This window comes from Desmodus rotundus, chromosome 2 (assembly GCF_022682495.2).
Source record: "Desmodus rotundus isolate HL8 chromosome 2, HLdesRot8A.1, whole genome shotgun sequence".
In the NCBI taxonomy this organism is placed as follows: Eukaryota; Metazoa; Chordata; class Mammalia; order Chiroptera; family Phyllostomidae; genus Desmodus; species Desmodus rotundus.
This window is the reverse complement of record NC_071388.1, coordinates 2,927,858-2,949,567: the sequence shown is the minus strand read 5'-3', so window position 1 is coordinate 2,949,567 and position 21,710 is coordinate 2,927,858. Positions and strand designations below refer to the sequence as shown.

The window sequence follows — 21,710 nt, the reverse complement described above, 5'->3', positions numbered from 1 at the left end:
TCTCCGTGAACCCAAGGAAGAGAAAGAAAAAGAAAAACACATCAAGATACAGCTGAGTTAAACCGGTGAAGATCAAAGACAAAAAGAAAATCCTAAAGGCATCTAGAAAAAGTGCCCATAACTTTCAGTGGAGCAACGGCAAAACTGATTATGGACTTTCTCAACGGAAACCACGAAAGCCGCAAGACCGAGGAATGATATAAAGTACTGAAAGAAAAAAAAAATCAAACACGAACTGTCCATCTCTCTAAAGATATGAAGACAAAATAAAAATTTTCAGGGAACAAACCAAAACCCTGAGCTAATTCACGTCTGTGGAGAAGCAGCACGTGAAATGCTGAAAAGTGCACTTTTTCAAGTAGAGGAAAACGTTCCAGGTGGAAGCCCAGACCTTCGGGAGGCAACAAATTGCACTGGGAAGAAGAGCCACGTGGAGAAAGGAGAAAAAGGATGCTTTTTGTTTGAAGCCCAAATAATAATCATGTCTTCTGAGCTTTATAACATATGCCGAGGTGAAATTATACAGCACTATCCCCAAGTGTGGGATGGAGTTAATGGACTTGAACTGTTGTAAGGTTATTACACCAACATTTAAGAGGTCAATCTAAGGTCAAAGGTAGTGAGTCAGGATGCATAGTGAAAGCATCAGGACAACCACAGTAAAAAAGTACAATTAAAAAGCTAATAGTGGGCAAACAGAATAGGAAAATACATGATTAATTCTCAGCTAGGACTATCGATTTCCTTCTCCCTTTAATTCTGCCCATTTCTATTATGAAATGATGTTATTTGGTGTGAACAAATTTCAGATTGTTGGGCTTCCTTGTTGAATTGTCTCTGTTCTCCAAAGGAGTCTCCTCTTCTCTCTCGTAGCAGCTCCTGCCCCAGAGAGCAGCGTGTCCAACACAGAGACAACCGGCCGGCACCGCACGACTGAACTTTCTCACCCTTGAGCTCTTGCTTTGCCCTTCTGTGTGAGGCGCGCTCCCTGCCAACAGCACGCACTTGGGTCTCGGCTCCCTTTGTTCAGTCTCTCCACTCTATTCTCTTGATTGAAGTGTTTCGTATTTACATTTCAAGTAATCGCTGATCGAGCTGCATGAGTCCTACTGTTGTGCTATTTCTTTTCTACTTGTTCCACCTGTTCAAATCCTTTGTTCCTCATTATCTGCCTTTTTGAGAATTAGTTATGTATTTTTCTATTCCATTGTCTCATCTCTGCTTTTATTAATACTTTTTCCATGTGCAGATTGTTCTATGAATACATTGCACGTGTATACATGTATGCACACACATACATATATGTACTGGTACATGTGAGATTTGTACATGTTGTGTATACTTAAGTTCTGCGCACTTTACTCTCCATAAAAAATGTCAACAGATATTTCAGCAAACAGAATTCACCAGCAGGTGGAAATAATGACGGGAACCATGACCGAATGGGGCTTCGTCCCAGAATGCCAGGCCGATTCGGCGTTACCAAATCCACCTAATTCTACAGAAAAGTGATGCAGTCACCTCTGTACATGTTCCAATAGAACTGGACAAAATTTTACAAGCCAGCCTTGATCTGTCAAAGCCAATAACCTAGGAATAGATAGATACTTTTAAACTACATACATGGTTCTTAAACATATGCAAATATGCTCAATGTCAATCATAAGAAACATACAACTTACAACCATACTGATTTTAAAAACTTTTATCAGACATGGGAAAAATCCAAACATTGAAACACAAACGGTTGGGTGAGCCTGGGGGACAGAGGCCCCGGCTGGGCTCTGTGGACGCTGGGAGCGGGTGGGCCTATCGGCTGCAGCGGGCAATCTCAGCAACTCCACTTCCAGGAATTGACCTTCTGCATAAACACAACCCCGTGCGACACGACGTTATCCACGGCGACATCCTTTGAGAGCGAAAGGCTGCACGCCACTAAGCCGTCCACCTGCAGGGGTGGTTCCGGCGCGTTGTGCACAGCGAGCACCCGTGGGGCAGGATGATGACACGCTCCATGTGCCGGCTGTGATGGAAAGATCCCTTAGCCACACCGGTAAGTGAGCGCCACCAGGGACGGAACATGTGGGGCGTACAAGCAGGCAAGGAGAAAACAGGAGTTGGGAGTGGGGGGAAAAGATATATTCGATTTGCTTGTATCTGCCAAAAAACAAAACAAAAAACAACAGAACACTGCAGAAAGATAAACAACAAATTAATAATCATGGCTACCCTGTGGGGTGGGGGATGAGAACTGAGCAAATGGGAAAAGACACTTCTTTGAACTGCGTAATGTTTTATAATTGTCAGTTTCTTGAGTCATAGGGCACGTTAACGTTTCCAAAACATTTAGCTGTGAGCAGGAAGTGTAGGACAATGGCCCCTCTCTGGCCCCCAGTGCAGCCTGGCCCTGCAGAGCTGGGCACTGTCCTGGGGGAGGAGTGAGCACATGGTTGTCTTGGTTTCAGAGCCTGGGGTGGGCGGGGAGAGTCCCTGCGGTGGCCGGACTTGTTCAGGCCTGTCCTGGAGACCAAGGGCCTCCTAGGTCTGGCAGCCCAGAGCATAGAGGCTGCAGGGATGAGCCAGTACTTTCTCACCTCTTTGTCCCCGTCTCCCGTGCCAGTGGGGGCTGCCCCAGCAGGGCTCCTGGGGCTTTGTTCAGCCTGCAGCCCTCAGGTAGAACAGCGCCTGGCACGCAGCAGGTGCCCGTCAGTATTTACAGAATGCAGTGAACCATACATGCATTGCTCGATTACTTTAGTTGTGGTTCTTCGTCAACGTTGGTTTCAACTGCAAAGACACAGGTTACGTATTGTTTCTGGATGTGGGTAAAAGCACTCCCATATATTCCTTTACAAAGAGCTGCACAGGCGATTTCATTTTATTTTAGCCTTAGGAATTGTTATCATTGTGATTTTACAGAAATTAAAACTAAGACTCAGAGAATTTGGGAGACTTTCCAGGATGGTCAGCAGGTCACCAGTGGGCTGGAGGCACCCTGGCTTCCTGTCGCCCTAAGCTCAGCTGGCCGGGCTCCTGGCCTCTGCACTGGGTGACGGCCCCTCCTCCCTTCAATCCGGTGGGCTCTCCCAGAAGCTTCGTACTCTCCTTTAAAAAGAGAAGCCGTAGTTTTCCCTTTCCTTTCCTCCCCCCTCCCAGAAGGCTCCGGGGCCTTGGTGCCCCCACCCCCCACAGTGAGGGTCCCGCCACCCAAGGGCTCTCAGCTTTGCACAGGGTTCTCTCCTGTCGTGAGGCGCAGAACGGGGGCCTGGATCCCCTGAAATACTGGGGGTTGTTGGCAGTGACTCACGTGGAGCTCAGAAAGATAGGGATCTGGTAACACAGTCCAGCTTCGTGCAAACGCTGCACTGCCCGCAGCCAGGCTGGGGCTGGAACACAGCAGGCTGCTGCGTCTGGCTGGCTCCCCACTCCCTCTCCATCTGCGCCCCCCGCGCCCCGCCCCGCCCTGGCGCCCCAGCCAGCGCTCCCTCCTGGGTGGCCCCTCTGCATCAACGCACGGATCCAACCGCATAGCGTTTGGGTGCCGGTCTGGGTCTCCCTTCGCCCCCGGGCTATGAACACAGTTAGGCTGACGCCTAACGCTGCGCTCTCTAGGACCCAGCAGCCACGTCCAGAGGGGCGCTGTGGTTCCCAGGTGGATGGATCTAGAAAGGTGTGCCGTACATTCGCTCCCCCCAATTGCCGAGTCGAAGAGCCCGGCAGTGGGGCCTGGCTGACTGTCCCAGCCAGGACAGAGCGAGGCAGGGGCTGGAGACCCTGGTTTACGATATACACACCAAAGGAAGCGAGGGAATGCCACCATAGCCGCACCAAGCCCGTACCAATGCAGGCATCGCCAGCTTTTCTTTGGTTGCTTTTTCTCGCAGAAAAGTGGGGGCAACCTGTGAAAAACAGGGGTCTGGCAGCGGGACTGGGGCAGGAGCGCCCGGGGAGCCGTGGCGTTGGGGTGGCCCCCGCGGCCACGCTGCAGAGCGCGAGCGCAACACCCAGGGTCTCCGCAGCCGCCAGCGTGGAATTTTCCACCGCGTCTCAGAGGCAGAGCCGGGAGCCTATCCCCGCGCCCGACGCAGATTAGATTGGCCTGGGAGCCTCCTCGGTGGGCCCCTCGGCGTGTTCCCACTAATGACTAAGGAGGTCGGCGAGGCACAGGAGGGGGCAGGGAGGGGCCAACGTCTGTTTTCAAACAGCCTTTGTCACCTTTCCGCACAGAAAGTGCTCCAGTGAGCTGGAAAGCCCAGGTGGACATTGGAATTTGCCTCTAAATAGCAACATTTCCCTGGAAGCCGCTAAGATTCCCACTGCTCAAGTCCTGCTCCCTCCCCTGCTCCCTGTCTGTCACCCCCCCTCCCTGTCAGGTGGGAGCCCAGCCAAGCCACCCTCTCCCTCCCTGGCCCTGGTGGAGACTTTGAATGCCCAATGCCCAATGCCCTGCAGTGACAGTGCCCTTCACAGTCAGAACTTCAGAACCAAATCCCGGGTTGCCCCCAGGGTCCACAGGGAGAGGGGGACAGTGAGAAACGATGAGAGAGGGGGAGTGCCCACCCTCCTGTCTGTGGAGACCACGCTGACTGCCCACGCTGACCCCGAAATGTGTGGCAAGGCCCCAGGGACCAGCAATGGGCTGAAGAGGCCGATGGTTGGATGGGATTTGCGTGGGAGTGCTCGTGTTGATTTATGATTGAAAATATTGCCCTGTTTTGTTTTCTCCGGAAGTTCCTGGCATTGGAAAGCAGCTTTCTGAGTCACTGTTAAATCTGCCACAGGGGCGAGCTCACTCTGGCCTTCGTGGGCTCTCAATGCTGAGTGAATGGTGCTCCCCGGGGCCCAGCAATGGCTCCGTCACGCACTAGTCCTGGGACCGTGGACACCTCACACTTTCTTTAGGGTTCAGATTCCTTGTTCCCAAAACAACGCTCACAGGTCCTTCAAAGACTTAAATAGAGAACGATCCTGTGACTCAAACAGGACTCAGGCGTTTCACTCCTAAGTGGCACCCACGATTGAACACAGGGACCCGAAGCAGAGACTTGTACTCGGACACTCGCGGTGGCATTGGTCACGGGACCACAAGGTGGAAACCACCTGAGTGCCCACGAATGGCGATGGGTGCACAGCCCGTGGTCTCCCGGAGAGGGAGTGCCACCCTGCCACCCTGCCACCCTGCCACCTTGCCGTGAAGAGGAGCGCAGCGCTGGGACTTCCCAGAGCACAGACGGGCCTGGAGCCCACACACACAGGGCCGCAAGTTACCCGATTCCATTTGCATCGCATTTCCTGAACAGACTGGTCCACAGAGAGAGAAAGCAGGTGGTGGTGGCTGGCGGGGGAGGGGGGACAGGGAACACTGGGAGGGGTGAAAATGTCTTGGAACTGGAGAGAGGGGACGGTGGCGTGGCATTGCGAACGTGCTAAGTGCCACTGAAGCGGCTCGTTTTCAGATGCTTGATTTTGTTACGTGAATATCACCTCGATGAAAAATATTTAATGGGGCCGGTAACAGAAAATACCTGACCGAGGATTAAATGTGGCATCTATGTTGAGACTTTTGAGCAAGTTAAACACCCTGTCTTTGGTTCACTCCACGTTAGCCCCCGGGCATGCGGGCCAGTCCCCGAGTTGCCCAGAACCAGGGTGCCGGCAGGGGTCTGTCCTGCAGGCAGAAGGGCCTTGAGGGACCAGGAGAAACACCAGAACGGCCAAGTGGTGGAAGTGGCGTTCGTGAGCACGTGGACACAGGCCTCCTGAAGGAAACAGCGCAGAACCAGCAGTGACTCATCGCTCAGACTAGGGGCCAGGCTGCCTGGGCCACCAGCCACACCTGGACCACAGGTGAGGGCTGTTGCCAAGAGTCACCCTTCTTGTCTAAACAATGGGGTTTATTGACACACCTTCAGTAGGGGCCTGCGGTCAGAATTAAGCTAATTAACGCACGTGCTGGCAACAGTGTGTGCTCTGAGAGTGTTAGCTGGTGTTGTTCAGGAAAAGCAAGTGATGAGTAAGAGACACTGGGGGCTCCATGCTCCGTTGGGGGCTGGTGGGCTGAGGAAGGCCTTAGACAGAATCTGAGGCAGGAGGAAGCACTTTGGAGTGGGCTTTTGCAGTTGCTTTAAGCAACTTGCAGCATTGCAGTGTGGGGGAGGGGAAGTAGGGGACAGAGGACAGTGACAGGGAGGGAGGGAGAAGTCTGCCGTCAATGGGGAGAGTCTGACAATAAAGCAAGGAGGCGCGGTCAGACACTAGGTGTGGGGACTGCACAGATATTTGGTGTCTCCATGGGGCACAGAAGAGCTTTCTTTCCTCCTAACAGCGAGAACGGGCCTGCAGTTCTGTCCCCTGCTACAGGGCAAAGGGACAACCGATTTCAAAGTGGGTCTGCTGTGCCAGGCGGACTCCCTCAGAGGAATACCACTCATGAACTGAACTCAGGAGACGCCCGCCCTGCAGGTGCCCCCGAACTCCTCTCCTCCGGTCCCTGCCTGAGTTGGAAGTCCCACTGTGACTTCTGCAAATGAGCTGAAGCCGACAGCCTTTTGCAGCCCAAGGGAGGGTGCCGGCCCAGACCGTCAGGGATCAGGGCACCTTACAATGTTCTGTGGTGACCCTGGCTCAGCTTCTGTACTCCCGACCACCTCCCGCCCATCCTGTCCCCTCAAGGGAGCTGGAGACCCCCAGCCACTCCCCAGCAACACACCAGTGGGAAAGCCCTGCGGGGCCCCAGATGAATCAGCCTGGGTCCCCAAAGCTCAGTTCCCGCCAGCTGCAGGGCAGGGCGCCCAGTGAGGGGCCCTCCAGAGAGAACAGGTCCCCAGCCCCACAGCGTGGGGCCTTGGCTTTGTCACAGTGCCTTGTCTGCAGACTGCCCCCAGTCTTCCAGAAATGGTGATGGAGATGGGCCTGCTCACAGCATAGGTGCCGAGACTACGAAAGACTGAGCATTGTAAAAGGGCAGGTGTCTCCCACTAGAAAGTCACTTCTACCCAAAATAATTTGGGGCCACAGTTCTGCAGGGCTTTTAATGCCTATGGTATGTCCCCCGCCAACACAACACACTGTCCCTTCCCTCCCCCCACCCCAGTACTTTGACACAGGTGGAATGCACCGTGGACGGCAGGAGACTCACAGTTAAATGTTCTAAGCAACTAAGTGTACTCAGCTCTTCAAGTCCTAACCGATTTAGGCACATCTTTATTTTTTAATACAAGTGATACATGTTTATTGCAGAAGGTTGAAAGACACAATTAAGCAAGAAAATATTTTTTAAAACTTTTAAGCAGCTCAATCTTTCCATTCAGGAATTAACTACTACTAAATTTTTAAACTCCAATTTGCATTGCTCTAAAAGTACTAACACGCATGTACACGTGTGTGTGCGGCACACATGGGGGAGCAGCTGAGACTGATGAATGAAGGACCCCCCAAGAGCTCATGAGGGGTGCAGGGAGCTTTGACGTCAGGTGCACAGAGGCACGGGGTCAGGCAGGACTGCAGAAGGGAGGACGGCATGAACGCCAGCGTGGCCTCCGGTCCCCAGCCTGCCCCAAGCCCCAGGTCACCCCCGAGGAACCCCTTGCTCTTTTCCTCATTCTTTGAAAGCAGCACAGCCCCTCCCAGCACAGGGCCAAGGCAGGTGTCTGCAGCCAGGTGAGCACAGTGTGGACATCTGGGAGGGACCAACCTCTCCCAGAGTCCGGCAGCAGGGGCGGGCTCTGGGACTGTCCTCATGCACCTCTGCAGGGGATGGACACCAAAGGCCAGACAGAGAATCTGAGGGGTCACTATCCTGGCAGGTGGGCCCGCAAGCCTGAGACCCCCTCCCAGGGCACAAACACTCTCCTGCACCTCCACATGTCACGGCACCAATGCAGAGAGAGGTGCGACCCGGCCCCACCCAGTCCTGGAGCACAGCCAGGAGGGAGCCTGCTGCCCTCTGCCCTGGCTGCACCTCGGAGGCACCCACCAGAGAAGATACTGAAAATGCTAACACCCAGGCCCCATCCCCAGGCTGTTCTACGTCATTGATCTGGGATAGGGCAGGCATCTGTGTGTCTTTTTCAGGACATTTCCATTTGAATCCATATTTTAAAAGGCTACCTAAGTAAATCTAGTACAATCAGACCCCTTTAGATTCCAGGCTGGAAATAAAGGGAACCAAGTAGAAAGCCACCAATTTCATGCAGTCAGATGTATGTTATTCTGTGACGTCACCAATGACTCTGGGGCCGGCCGACTGGACAGCACAACTCTGCGGAGAGGGAACCTGACCGGGCAGGGCCAGGACCCCGCGGACTCACCCGGCCGACCTGGGAGCCGCACGCTGCAGCAGCCTGGGGATCACATAGGAAACACAGGTCAGGAGCCCTGCTCGCTCCTCAGCAAACAGTCAGGCCTGCATCAAGAGGCCCTGGATACCTGTCTCCAAGGTCAAGAAGAATGAATGGATCTCTGTGGTTTCTTCCCTCCCAGAGAATGCTTCAGGCGTCTGCGTTCTCCTCCCTTCAGAATGCACCATCCAGCACATCTGAGCTGCCCAGAAAACAAGCCCGATGTGCACCTAATGGAAATGAAGCCGCTTCTGTGAGAAATGAGGCTTCTCGTCCAACCCTGCGTGCCCGAGCTGCCCAGCCGAGGGAAAAAGCTGCACTTCCCAAAGTGTGAAAACTGACCATTAGTGGTGGAAATCGGGGTTTGAGGCTCATTTCAAATGGAAAAGCTCTCTTCTTCTCTGCCGCTCACAGCACCCAGCTCACAGTGTGGAGCCCAAATCAGATCGTAGGAAGACGATGCCGTCCTAGAACTGGGGCTTTGGGAGAGACCAAGAAGGTTTCCAGTGAAGGATGAGAAGGCAAGAAAGAAAAATTACGACCCAGAGGGTCCACTGCTGTCACGGACCGGGTTGGCACACTCTCACTCTTAAATTAGTGGCCTGGGATCTGGGGGTTTTGGGGACAAACCAGAGCTCCTGGACTGTGGGGCTTCTCTCCTTTGGTGCGATTGCTCCTTTCGTGCCCCCGGAGGTCTGTGGGCCCCTGCTCACCTCGGCACCTAACGGAGGGCTGCTGCAGTCTGTGCAGAGTGTGGGCAGGTTCCACGCCATGTGCACTCGTGTCGCACAGTCATGAAACTCAGCACATCCCAGACCTGATGCCGTCACCTGCCGTGAGAGCAAAAGACTTTCCCATCTAGAAATGGTGTTGGAAAACCTCTCTCCCAGTTGGTTTGGGCTTTAAAGGCACAGCAATGGCTGCAAAGACGGCCTGTCCATCCAGACAAGACTGGCGCCACCCTGACACCTCACTGCGGCCTTGGTCGCCCTTCCAAAGTCCTGTTGAGCCTGTGAGTTAAGTCAGGAGCGTCCTCCAGGCAGCTGGAGTGGACCCAGAGGACAGCCCGACGAGGAGAAAACCCAGGTGGCATGGCAAGAAACTGAGTGCCAGGCTGGCCAGCGGAGACTGCTGGGGCCAGCATGGTGCTCGCACACGGCGTGGTGGACGTGTTTGGGGTCTGGCACACCCTAAGGTGCTGGCGGCCAAGCCCTGCCGCCTCCTTGTCCCCCGTGCATTTCCAAGGAAATGAAATCCACATGCTCCTGATTTGCTGACGCTCACAGCTCGTCCAAAGGTGGCTTTGCAAGAGGGGTTTGGACCCAGGAAGCCCAGACACACTTTAGTTATGGTTGCTCTTGTTCGTTTGGAAACGCAGACCTGTGCGCTTACGTAACAAAGGCCATGCCCACGAAGTCAGAGCCCAGCTCCGCCTGACCATACTTCTTGTCCTGGGCCCTCCAGGGACCGGGAACTGGAATCGACTAGAGCAGACGAACAGCGACTGCACCATCCAACCCAGAAAGCCACCTTGCAAATGGCACCGTGCACGGCCCGTTTGGTTGGGCTTCCCCACCCTGACAGGGGAACTGCCAAAGCTCAGGTTCAAGAACACATGCGCACTACTGGACGGAGTCTACTGTTACTTCTTCAGGTTCCTGCCCCGGGGACTGGGACGAAAGCCAAATTCCAAGATGGTGCCCACGGCTGGTCCGGAACTGGGTCCAAGGGTGGGGGCGGGAGGCCCCAGGGCAAGAGGCCCTGCCACAGGTGCTCTGAAGAAGGTTCGGAAATGGACTGCCATGACCCTGAAGGAAACCGGGACGGGCAACAACCAAAACTCTGCTCTGAGGAAACAGTCCCGTTACATACTTAACTGACCTCTCCGAGTGCAGTCAGAAACCACCAGCCAGAGACCAGAGACCAGAGGGCCCTCCTCTGAACCCGGGGTGCACATGCTCGGTGTCCCCCATCTGCCCCTCTGGCCGCAGAGGTGGGAGTTCTCTGCAGCTCACACCTCTGCCAGCCCTGGGCCATGAGCTGTTTCGCTGGCAGTTCACACTGCAAGGGCCCAGGCCCTGGGATCCGCCAGCCCCCAGTTCTGGGTCTGGCCCATGGTAAGTGGGCCTCCGAGCTTTGACCAATGAGGCCCTGAGACCAGAGGAAGGACGGGAAAGGATGCAGCACCCCCTGTTTCTCTCTGTCCCTGCTGTCGGGCCTCTCTGGGTATGTGTGTGTGGTCACTCCTTGCTCCCTTCCTCTTGCCCTAGAGCCTCACAATGCTCCCCCCAGCCTCCGTTTTTATCCAGGTATCCCTGCTTATCAGGCCCTTGACCTCAGCCTACCCGAGACACGGTTCTATTTAACTCATTCAGCACAAGGTCAACGGCACTGCCTCCCTTCCCAATTTGGGGCTCCCGGAGGCTGGAACTGCGCCTGTCTCCCCAGGCCTCTCCCCAGCCTGGAAATGGGAGCGCGGGCACTTCCGCTCCGGCCCGCGGCCCCGAGACAGCTCCTGCCTGGGAGCTGCACAGATGGCCGCAGGAAGTGGGCTTGGACACTCTGAAGCCGGCACCCACCTGTCTCAGTTTGCCAGGGCTGCCATCACAAAGCACCACAAACGGATAAGGCTCGAAACCACAGAAACGTATTGGCTCACAGCTCTGGAGCCGGAAGTCCGAGCTCAAGGTGTCGGCTGGGCTGGATCCTTTTGAGGCTGTGAAGAAGGATCTGCCCCAGGCCTCTGGATGACCTCCTGGGGGTATTGGTGGCCTCTGGCTCCCTTTGCTTATGGAAGCATCACCCCGATCTGCCTCCATGGCCACAATGCCCTCCCTGTGTGCGTCCATCTCTGTGTCCACATTGCCCCTGTTTATAAGGACACCAGCCATTTTGGACTGGGAGCCACCTGATGACCTCATCTTAACTTCATCACCTGCGAGGACTTTATTTCCCATCAAGGTCACTTTCACAGGTCCTGGGCTGGACTTCAGCAACTTTCAGGGGAATGCAATTCACCCTACAACACCACCTTTCCAGTAAAACTTTAAAAAGGATACTTAGCCGTGGCCAGGTATCCTCAGTTGGTTGGAGCACCGTCCCGTACACCAAAGGTTGCAGGTTCAATCCCCAGTTGGGGTGCATATGGGAGGCAACCAATCGATGTTTCTCTCTCACATTGATGTCTCTCTCTCTTTCTCTTCCCCTCCCTCCCTCCCTCTTTAAAAGCAATGAAAAATTGTCACCAGGGAGGACAAAAAAGAAAAAGGCAGCTTAAAATTGACATTGAAATGCAGTAACCATTTAACTTAACTTATAGCCCGAATTGGGGCTTTCCTTGAGAAGGGAGGAGGCGCTACTACTAGGCTGACAGGGCCAGCAGGCCCGCCCAGGACTGTCCCCACTGGTAGCCCGGCCGGGACAGAAGCAGGGCCACCCTCTGTGGTGAGGCTCCTCACCCACCGTCCCTGGGCAGGCGGCCCCTCCACTGCAGGTCCCCTCTGTGTGTGTTCCCAGCGAGTCCCATCTGGTTCACACACAGTCTCAGCGAAACCAGGGATTTAGCTGTGTTCCGGCTTCAGTTAATTCACTGTTTCCAGTCACCCACCGCAAGCCCCATCTCAGCAATTAACTGGCCGATTGGCTCTGGCCCTCTTACACCTGTTTCCCGGGTTAATGAGGCTCTAATCTTCCCAGGGTGCCGGAGCCACCGAGACGTGACCTAAGCCTTACTAGATTAGGAGACCAGAGTCAGACACCCGCCCACAGCAGCATGAGGCATAGGCGACGTCCCTGAAACAGCTCTGGTGTTGGCCCAGAAATTGGCCTTGACAACTGTGGTCCCCCCAGCATGGCAGGGAGACAACCCCTCCTCTGTCAGACCCTTCCTTTCATCCTCCCCCAAGGGAAGGGCCCGTCCCCGGGGTGCTTCTCTCTGAGGTCATCGCTGGACGGGTACAGCCCGCCTGTCTAATGAACGGAGTCTGTTACGACCTAGCAGGGTAATGAGGTAGGGGACAACGACGTCGCCTTTCTTCCCCGTCCTGTTATCTTGGCCTCTTTTCTTCCTTTTGGAAGATGACCCAATGTTAATGAGAACAAGTCACTTATTGTCGGGGAGCAAACAGAGAGAGATGACACCGGTGACTGAGTCTGAAGCCGTCTCTGGTACACGGGGCCATTTGTCGGGCCCTATGATTCAATTAATTAATCCCATCAGGGCCACACATTTCTCCAAATCCAGCCGTTCAACTGCCAGTGACATTACCTCGTATGGTACAAAAATAGAAGTTAGTAAATGCATAGTCACTCCAAGAAGACAGTACGCTTGCTGCCACAGGAAACCCCGCATTTGATGTGATAGCTGCGTAGGGTGATCACATCTAGCGCACACCCTTCCCGTCCCGCGAGGGCGGCCCCTCTAGTTTTCCTTAGTCCCGAGGCCTAGGAGGAAGAAGGGAGGCATCAGATTGGTCCAGCTCACCTTCTGACTCTCCATCAGCGGTCATGGTCAAGGCCTCTGGGTGGCTGCCCATCTGGGGCCAGAGAAAGGACAAGGTGACATGAAATGTGACTGTCACAGGGCCAACTCTAAGGGCAATACAATGGGAGGGAAGGCTTCCAGAACAACAGCTCCCGCACTGTGGGGCCAGGTTTTGTTTGCTTCCCTTCCTCCCTTTTGTCAGACGGGGGTCCTGGCCCTCTCCTCTGCTCATCCATCTCTCCCTGCATCAACATGCGTGTTAAAAAAAAACAACAGCAACAAAAAACCCCACACTCTCTTTAATTCCCTTTCTCTTTCTACTCTCCTTTTCAACTCTTGCCAACTTGTCTCAGAACTCTCTACTTACCTCCTGGCAAGAAATTTGCCTTCAGAAAAGGAGACGGCTAGCAGTCCAGAACCACATTTAAGAAAAATCTAACTGCAGGCACCAAGGTCGTGGCATCGAAAGGCCAAGGCCAGCCATGCCGCCGTGTCCTGGCAAAGCCCCGCTTCCTGCTTCACCTGCCTCCGAACCAGCCTCCCGTTCCACCAGCAGTGTCGGCACAGCCGAGATGCTGTCTCTGCGTTTCGTTTATTCCGTATTGTCCTTTGATGAGTTCCTAATACTGCGGGAGCTTTGTGACCCGCTCTTTTCACGGTGACACAGCGAAACTTCAGCTGGATTCGGGATTGAATATGCCTTTGTGTGCCGGCGTGGGAACCTACCTGCCATTCCCAGGAAAACAGTTCACATCCCAAACAGCGCACTTTCAGAATCCAGAACATAGAAGCTGGTTGTAAGCTGGAGAGCTTCCCGCACAGTTCTAGCCCTTACCCCCACCTCTCGGGCCAGTCACGCGGGCTTTTGTTTTCATCTTTTGTTTCCTGAGCCCATTCTCTGAGCAGCAACATGAAGTCAGTGTGGAAGCCCACCCAAGCTGAAAGCGGGGGGAGAGGGAAAGGGCCCAGGGTGGAGGTGCCGACACCTGAGCTGGCACCAGAGTCCTGTGAGAGGCTCGTCTGAACAGGCGCTGGAGGTCTGGGGTGGGGCGCGACTAGCATTTCTAGCCTCCCTCCTAGCAGGAGATCTGCCTTCAGGAAAAGGTGGTCCCACCAGGGATTGCTCTTGGAGACCTCTGGCCTAGGCTGTACAGGTATGGGGAGGTGCCTGGACTTTCAGAGTCCTGAGAGGTCAGCCACTAACCTGGCTGAGGCAAAGGCCACCCTTCCATGGATTCGACAGTGACAAAGGAGCCCTTCCTGGGTCTCTACCTCTACCTACAGGTACAGACCATGCCCTGGGTGACACCAACAATTTCCTGGGTGTAGGCCAGCATCACCTGCAGTTTCGTAATTAGATCAACAGTGCAGAAGACTCCTGAGGCTGCGGGATTCCTGAAGGTTTGTGAAACGCTCTGCTTTGCTTTGCTCTCTGCCCCGCCCCAGGGCTCACACATACTCTCAGAAATGCAACAGGCGTGACGAGGCTTGGGGGCCGCCTACCCCGTTCTCCAGGGAGACAGACACTCATAACCCTGGTGGAGCTGAACGGGGACCAGACCATGCCACCTCCACCTGCTGTGTCTGCAAGGCTCCTCCAGCTCAGTGTTCCCCAAACTTCCCTTTGAACTCCATTCACAGAGAGAGGCCATGCAACCAATCTCTTAGCATTTATATTCATGTCCTCATTCTAGTGTATCATTTCAGTGTCTTAGCCTAGGTTCCTCCAAGAAAGCAGAGCCTGTGGCGAGAACTTTGGTAAAGGAAGGTTATTTTGGAGAGTTGCCCAACAGACAGGAGTCAAGGGCGGGAGGGAGTGGAGCAGGGCGGGAAGGAGAGAAGGGGGTCATGTAGCCCATCTCACCCGCTGTGAGGACCTTCCAAGAAGCCGTACAGAATGCACATCCGCATTTTCAGCCTGCGGGAAGAAAAGGGGAAGCATGAGCCCACCGGCCCCCATTCCCTTCTGGAGGGCTGTCTTGTGGGCAGCTGACTCACTCACAGTCCCTAGCCTGCACAGGCCTGCATGGGGGTCCATCCGAGAGGGATCCAGGTCACACAGGGAGACAGAATGGTGTGGCCAGGGAGAGGCGCTGTCTGGTCCCCTCTGCACAAAGCCAGCCGGTTGCCCCAGCAACGGCCAGCATCAGATGTGAGCCAGAAGGTGAGACCTGCACAGAAGATCCCAATATGGCACATTAGGGAGAAGAAGGAAGTAGGAGTAAAAAACTGTTTATACACACACAGTATATTATAAATCTCATATTAGTACAATCTGTAATATGCAGTATATTTAAATTTTTAATTGAATGTGACAATTAACATCGAACTTCAAGGGTGTATGTCTACAACCCATAAACCTTCCAATACGCCCTATTTCTAGAAACTCCTATCATGTCTGTGCCCAAACGCCACTAGGAAATAGTGACCAAACAAAAAAATATCATGACAGCCACTTCAGATATAGGGGTGAGTCATGAAAGTATTGGTCTCTGTTAGCTGTTCGGTGCTCACATTAAAACACAGGTTGAAATTAAGGGTTGGGCACCAAAAATGGCTTTCCTGACCTCGTGTCTGGCTGGAGTCCTTATGGTTGGTGCTTGAAAAACCAGCTGGCTGTTGTTTGTAATCATTTGTGTACAATCGTTTGCTCTTCATAAATGATGTCCAAAATTAGACATAAATCTGGCCATCCTTCTGCAACCCCAAGTTGCCGGGGTTCAGGGGCATCTTTGGAATTTCAGCGTCTGGGTTGCTAATGCTTCCAATCTTTAACAAACGGCCCATTCAGAATATGGACCAAAGGAGATAGGCTAAGGATAAAGGCCATTTGAGACTGCACAGCACTTACTCGCCTTGGGGGTTCAGCCCAGTTAATCCAGCCGAGGCTGACCCAGCGCACGCTCAGTGGAGCAGCCCATCCCACCGCGCATGCGTACACAATCCCCACCCGGGGGCACGGGCGTCATTCTGAGATGATAGAAGGAAGTACTTCCTACAACCTTTCCATCATTAAAATTGTTTTTAATATGCAAAAGCACAGCAACTAGAATAATAAGCCCCCCAAACGCCTCACCTAGCTCCATTAAGAAGGTCAATCTTAAATACGTTTCATTATTACTTTTTGCAATTTAAATAGGCATCATTTTGCTCCTGAAGACACAAAACTCGGGAAGATTTTCATGACGCCCTGAGGGTTCATGACCTGCTGGCTCTTCGGTTCACTGACCATGTTCAATCTTCTCTTTATACTGGGAACACTCTGCCTCTCCCATTCTCTCTGGCTACCTCTCCTCTTGCAGCAAATTAAGTGGGCTCTGTCTATGGCCTCCGTGATGGTGACATATAATCCCAGTGTTAGAGGATGGAATTTTCCAATGCAAGAGGCAGCAGACAGCGAACAGAGGGAACGTTGCCATGGGCAAAGGCTCAACACAGTATCTCCAACTGTGCTCCAGAGCCACCCAGCATTTGGATGAAGAGTGAAAAAAAAAAAAAAAATCTGACAATGGAGTGATTGTTCTCACTCCACAAGCAATCCTACTATTTCTACCCCCTCAACGGTCTATGCTGGCAACAGGCAGGCAGCGCTTAGGTCTTCTGCAAGGGCAGGGCACATGGGAAATGGCCTGTCCTTTTCCGGGAGGGACAGTCTCATGCCGGGACTGCAGCCGCCATCACCTCTTCTTAGAGACAACGGGGAAGAGCAGAGCCTCAACTCGGCTTGTCTTGCTTGCTCACCAGGAACCCCAAGCCAGCACCCTGGATCAGCTTTCTTGCTTTTTGTCCAAGTCCTTGACTACTACTCTAGAAAAACAACCAGGGTCTGCCAAGAATTGGCAATCTCCTAAATCTCAAAATAATGACTGGCCCATCCAATGTTTCCATCCAAGGAATTGTTGGTTCCGATACAAGAAAACCCTCTGGGATGAGAGTCAGGAGTCCGAGAAAGGCATGTGGTTATTTTTGCCACACTTTGGAAAGAAAGGGAAGTCTATTTTTGACATCAGCTATTCAGCTTTCAAATAACATCAGCCCATAGAGCATAGCTAATTTAAATGCTGATTCCAAATTTTACTTCACTTTAAGGCTTTTTGGGGGGTCTCCTCTTCTACTGCTCCAAGCGTGCGTGTCCCCATGCACACACTTACATTCTATTTCCTGGGCATATGAGAGCTGGGGTTCTGGTACAGGTTCAGGAATTAATGGTGTGGTCAAGCGGAGACTTTGGTTGCTCCATTCTAAGACTGGCCACAGCATTCAGCGCAAGGAGTCGGGAAAGGGGGAGCCACGTGCTCGTGACGTATGAGGGGGAAGGCGATGCAAAGCAGAGAGGGGAAAGGAGAGGAGTCCCACCACAGTTTTAGAACATTCCAGCGGGTGTGTGAGCCACCACCCAGTGCCCCTGAACTGCGGGCAGAGCTCAAACGTAAAGCTCCCTGCAGACCGGTGACTACCAATGAGGACTGTGCTGTCCCTGACAACCCAGCCACCCTATTTGCATACGCACACAGAAGTGCCTTCTCCACGTGGGGGCCCCTGGCTTGAAGGGAAGGCTAAAACGAGGCATTCCATGGTCTTAAAGAGAAAAATTTCCATTTCTAATAGTCAGCAAATCCCTTGCAGTCCGGAGTTCAGCTTGTCGCTTAGTTAAAAAACAAGGCCACAGCCTTTTACTAAAATGAATACCAACAGGAAAGAACAGAGTTGCTTTTGCCTTAAACTCACTTCAAAGACAAAATTGCTCTTCTTCAGAGCCCTTGGTTCGTATTTTTTACCCGAGAAAAATAAAATGACAAAATGATAGCAGCTTCCCCTGCCACCCTCACCACTGCTTTGTCAGCACACCTTCTCCGAGCTTCTGGGGGTCTGTGGCCACGTTGCCACCACGACACCACCTTGTCTTCCTCTCGCTGTTTGGGAGCAGGTCTTCCAGCCCTCACAGTGACCTTGACCACTGCTGCAGCCCCCACAGGAGCCCACGCAGGTGCTGCTGCAGACACTGAGCCTGGGCATAGGAGGGAGGTTGCCCTCATACCCCTCCAAAGAGCCTCCTTTATGAAACAGGAGAGTTTGGGTGAAGGCACCAGTCACAGCTATAGGTTTGGTATCAAATGTCATTGGGTCTCAAAGTAGTAGTATAAATATTAAAAAGGAAGCTGAGCGAGAGGCCCTGTCCCTTGGCCAATGGCACTGGTGGGTGTGGGACTGCCTGTTCGAGGACAGAGGGTCCCACCTCCTGGGAGACCCTTCAGGTCTGGGCAAACCTGGAGACAGCTGATCACTCTGCAGCCTGTCGATGGCTCTCAGAGACCAAAGTCCAAATGTCGCCTTAGTTAGAAATTGGCAAACTCACAGAGGGTGCCTCACAAACGCACACTCACCCTGTCCCCACCCCACGCGAGGCCACCCCTTAGCCCTGTCTGCTTCCTTCTCTGCACTTCAAATAATGTGACTGTTCTCACTAGCCCTGGACTGTCTGTCCTCGCTGCTCAGCGCGAGCTCCATGGGGTCAAGGGAGCCATCGGGCTTGCTGCCCACTGCAGCGCTAGAACATTCCCTGGCAAACGGAGGGCGTTCAAGAAACATGTCTGGGGCGCAGAACCCTCGGCCGGATCGCAGGGCTCCAACTGAAGGGCCGCGTTCGCCGACTGTAAGAGGCACCGGCACCGACAACCTCGTGGCTCTGGAACCTGGGCACACCTGCCAGAGCTGCCGCCTTCCTTTCGAAAGCCATCGGCCAAGCAGCGGTCCTGACACGGCTGCTGTCACCTCTGTAGCTGTCTACACAGTCCTCACTCCAGTCGAGGACACGCGCCTGTGAGTCGCACCTGCAAACGTAACTGCCACTTAGAAACGTCCTCCAAAAACGCCCGCCGTGACTCAGCGTGGAAATGACGAGCTGTTTTGTACTCAGAAGGGCACAGAAGCCAAGCAGTAGGATGGAAACATGCGATTAGTGGAGAATATTTGTCACAGAGGGTTGATCATCAGTCCCCGTTTTCTTGCAAAGGAACAACCAAGTGCCTTAGGAACCTCGGAAGGAGGACACCCACGAAGTCGGGCAAGCTGGGCTGCTTCCTGCCACGGACACGCCGGCCACACCGACCGACACGGGCCTGGGAAGAGATGGAGATTCATTTCAGGTGGTGCTGATGTGACCGAGCTCCATAGGCGCCGGTCACCGTTCATTGGTGGTGTTTTTCCATCCTTGCTGGCATGTACAATAATGGTGGATCTTCTACCGAGGGCATCTCAGACTTGGCACAGTGACAGAAGGTGTCAGCCTTTTTCAAGCTTCTATTTGGGCTGCCAAGGACACTGCCGGTGGCCGACAGTGTCGGTGAGTCGATACAGCTTTCCCGGAGCCCTCTGGTGATGCGCTGTCTGCCAGCCCCTGCTGCTGACTGAGCCGGAGAAGGGCGCTTGGGTTCTAACACCACCCGTGTTTTCCGGCCTCCACACATGTCCCACTGGCACCCCTCATGCAGGGTGCCTTGCTGTGCTTGCCCAGCTCAGCCCTGCCCCAGGGGTGAGCCTGGGTGCAGCCCTCCTGCAGATTCTCATTGTCATCTCTGCACCACTGACCTTGTCCTTTGTCCTGTCTCACAGGCCCAAGAAGTCCCAGACACCGGTTCCAGTGGGCACTCTCCTGCATGGTGACACACCATCAGTAGCAGCCACAGCTTTGTAACTGCTGGAGAAAGGACCTGTGTGCTCCATCGTGTCCCCTCTGTAGGACGGAAGCCCAAGACGCTCAGAGATGGAGTGGGCACCACTACGCAAGACGAAACCTGGTCGGCGGCCCAACCACAGAAGTACGGTTGGGAGAGTCACTGAGAAGAGTCCAGTTCTTACTTGCCAACAGTGACCATACACTGGGTTGAACTAAATGTATCCATTTTCCTTAAAGGCTGCAGAGCCTCTCAATGCATTGTTATATACTCAAGTCATTTTACACTTTGTTCATTGACTTATTCTTTGATTTGCCGAACGAGTGACTCTGCTAAGCTCAGGGCATGAAGGCTGAACAAGAAAGACCCCCTTTTACACAGTGTACAGCATAGGACAGGCTTTCAGCCTGCGGCCCACAGAGCGCTTCCCAAAGTGACTCATGAACTCGGGTGGGAAAAAAGTCACAACGTTGCCTTCACTAACCCTCTCAGCTCTGGAGACCACCCATGTGTCTCTGTCGCTGTTGTTCCATTTGTCCCACATAAACAGAATCATACAGAATGTGGAACTTTTGAGACCGACCTCTTCACTCAGCTGACGCCTTCACGACCCATCCAGGTGGTGGTGTGTGCCAACATTCCTCCCTCTTTGTCGCTGAATTGAGGCGTGTCCCCCAGGGACGCTCCCACCCACCCACTGGAGGACACGCAGACTGTTTCAAGTTGCTGATGAGCACGCATGGAGCTGCTGCCAGCATTCAAGGACAAGCTCTGGTGTGAACACAAGTTTTCCCTCCACATGGGCAGCCAGCCACGTAGGAGCGGGACTGCTGGGTCATCTGCTGAGTGTGCTGAGCTTCCTGAGACACTGCAAAGTGCATTTCCACAGAGGCCGAGGTGTCTGTCCGTCCCAACTGGCAAAGAGGGTCCTAACAGCTTTGCATTTGTCACGGGTGCATGGTATTCTCAGTGTTTTTTTATTTTCTCCACTCTAGGTCTGTAGTTCCATCTTATCAGGATTTAATCTGCGTTTCTCTAATGGCCAGTGATGTTGAACATCTCTCCAGGTGCTCATGGCCTGCTGGACATTCGCTGAAATCTTAGGGAGGACTTCCACTCCTGAGGACACTGTCCTGTCCTTTTGCTGGACCGTCGTTGGTTTTGGCATTGGGGGAACGGTGGCTGCAGAAAATGATCAGGAAGTGTCCCCTCTTGTGCTGGTGCCATTTCGCGCCTGTCTGAAGGACTTCCTGTAGCAGCAGAGCTGGGGACAAGGAAGCCCCTAGTTTTCTTTAACGTGAGCATGTCTTTCTTTCGCCTTCATTCTTGTGGGTAATTTTGCTGGATATAGTATCAGGAATTGAAAGTTCTTTTAAAATGTTCCATTTCTTCCTGGAAGTATTTGTGGTTAAATCATGCTCCCTTACCTAAGTAACAGGTGGTGTTCCTCTGCCTACTTTAAATGCTCTTTTTTCTTCAGCTTGCAGCAGCTTGATGAAGGTATATCTGGGCATGGATTCTTTGTGTTTGTCTTGTTCAGGATTTCCTAGGCTTCTTGAGTCTGAAAGTTTATGTCTTTCTCCAAATTTGACTACTGTTCAGCCACTGTGTCTGCAAACATCTTCTGTGCACCCCACCCTTTCTTTCTAGGACCCTTAAGACAAAACCGTCAGAATTTTTTGGTATCTTCCCACAGGCTGATGAAGCTCTGTTCTTTTATATCTTTAATCTCTTTTCTCTGTTTCCTACGGTCCAAACTCTGTTGATCCGCATTGAAGCCCACGGGCTCCTCCGTCATCTCCGAGCTGCTGCTGAGCCCGCCCAGTGAGGTTTTTCTTTCAGTCACAGTATTTTTCCACTCCCAAGTCTCCTTTTGCTTCTTCTTTAGGTCGCATAGTTCTTTCCTCGGACTTCTTAATCTTTTCATGCATTTCAGGACTGTCTGCCCTTCCATGCTGGTGTATTCTCGTGACAGTTGCTTTAAGGTCTGTGGCACCGAAGAATCTGTTGATCGTCTTTTCTGACATGAACTGAGATTTTCCTAGTTCTTCAAATGTGCTGAGTAGTTTCTAACTGCATCCTGGAAATTTTGACGGTTATGTTACAAGAGTCCAGATTTTTGTCTAATTCTACTGAGAATGTTGATTTTTTTTAAAACAGAGAATCTACCAGGTTGAGTCCTGATGGTTCCATCTAGTTTTCTTTTCTTTCTTT

The 21,710-nt window shown here is 53.0% G+C and overlaps 1 long non-coding RNA gene across 1 annotated transcript; it reads right to left on the bottom strand.

The window, feature by feature from the left end:
* Positions 1-1,752: 1,752 nt before the first annotated feature.
* On the bottom strand, positions 1,753-13,799 carry LOC123479633 (uncharacterized). The gene is made up of 3 exons (XR_006655305.2): positions 13,549-13,799; positions 2,595-2,787; positions 1,753-2,157 (listed from the first exon to the last, which is right to left on the bottom strand). It is a non-coding gene; the product is annotated as an uncharacterized lncRNA (long non-coding RNA).
* Positions 13,800-21,710: the final 7,911 nt, after the last annotated feature.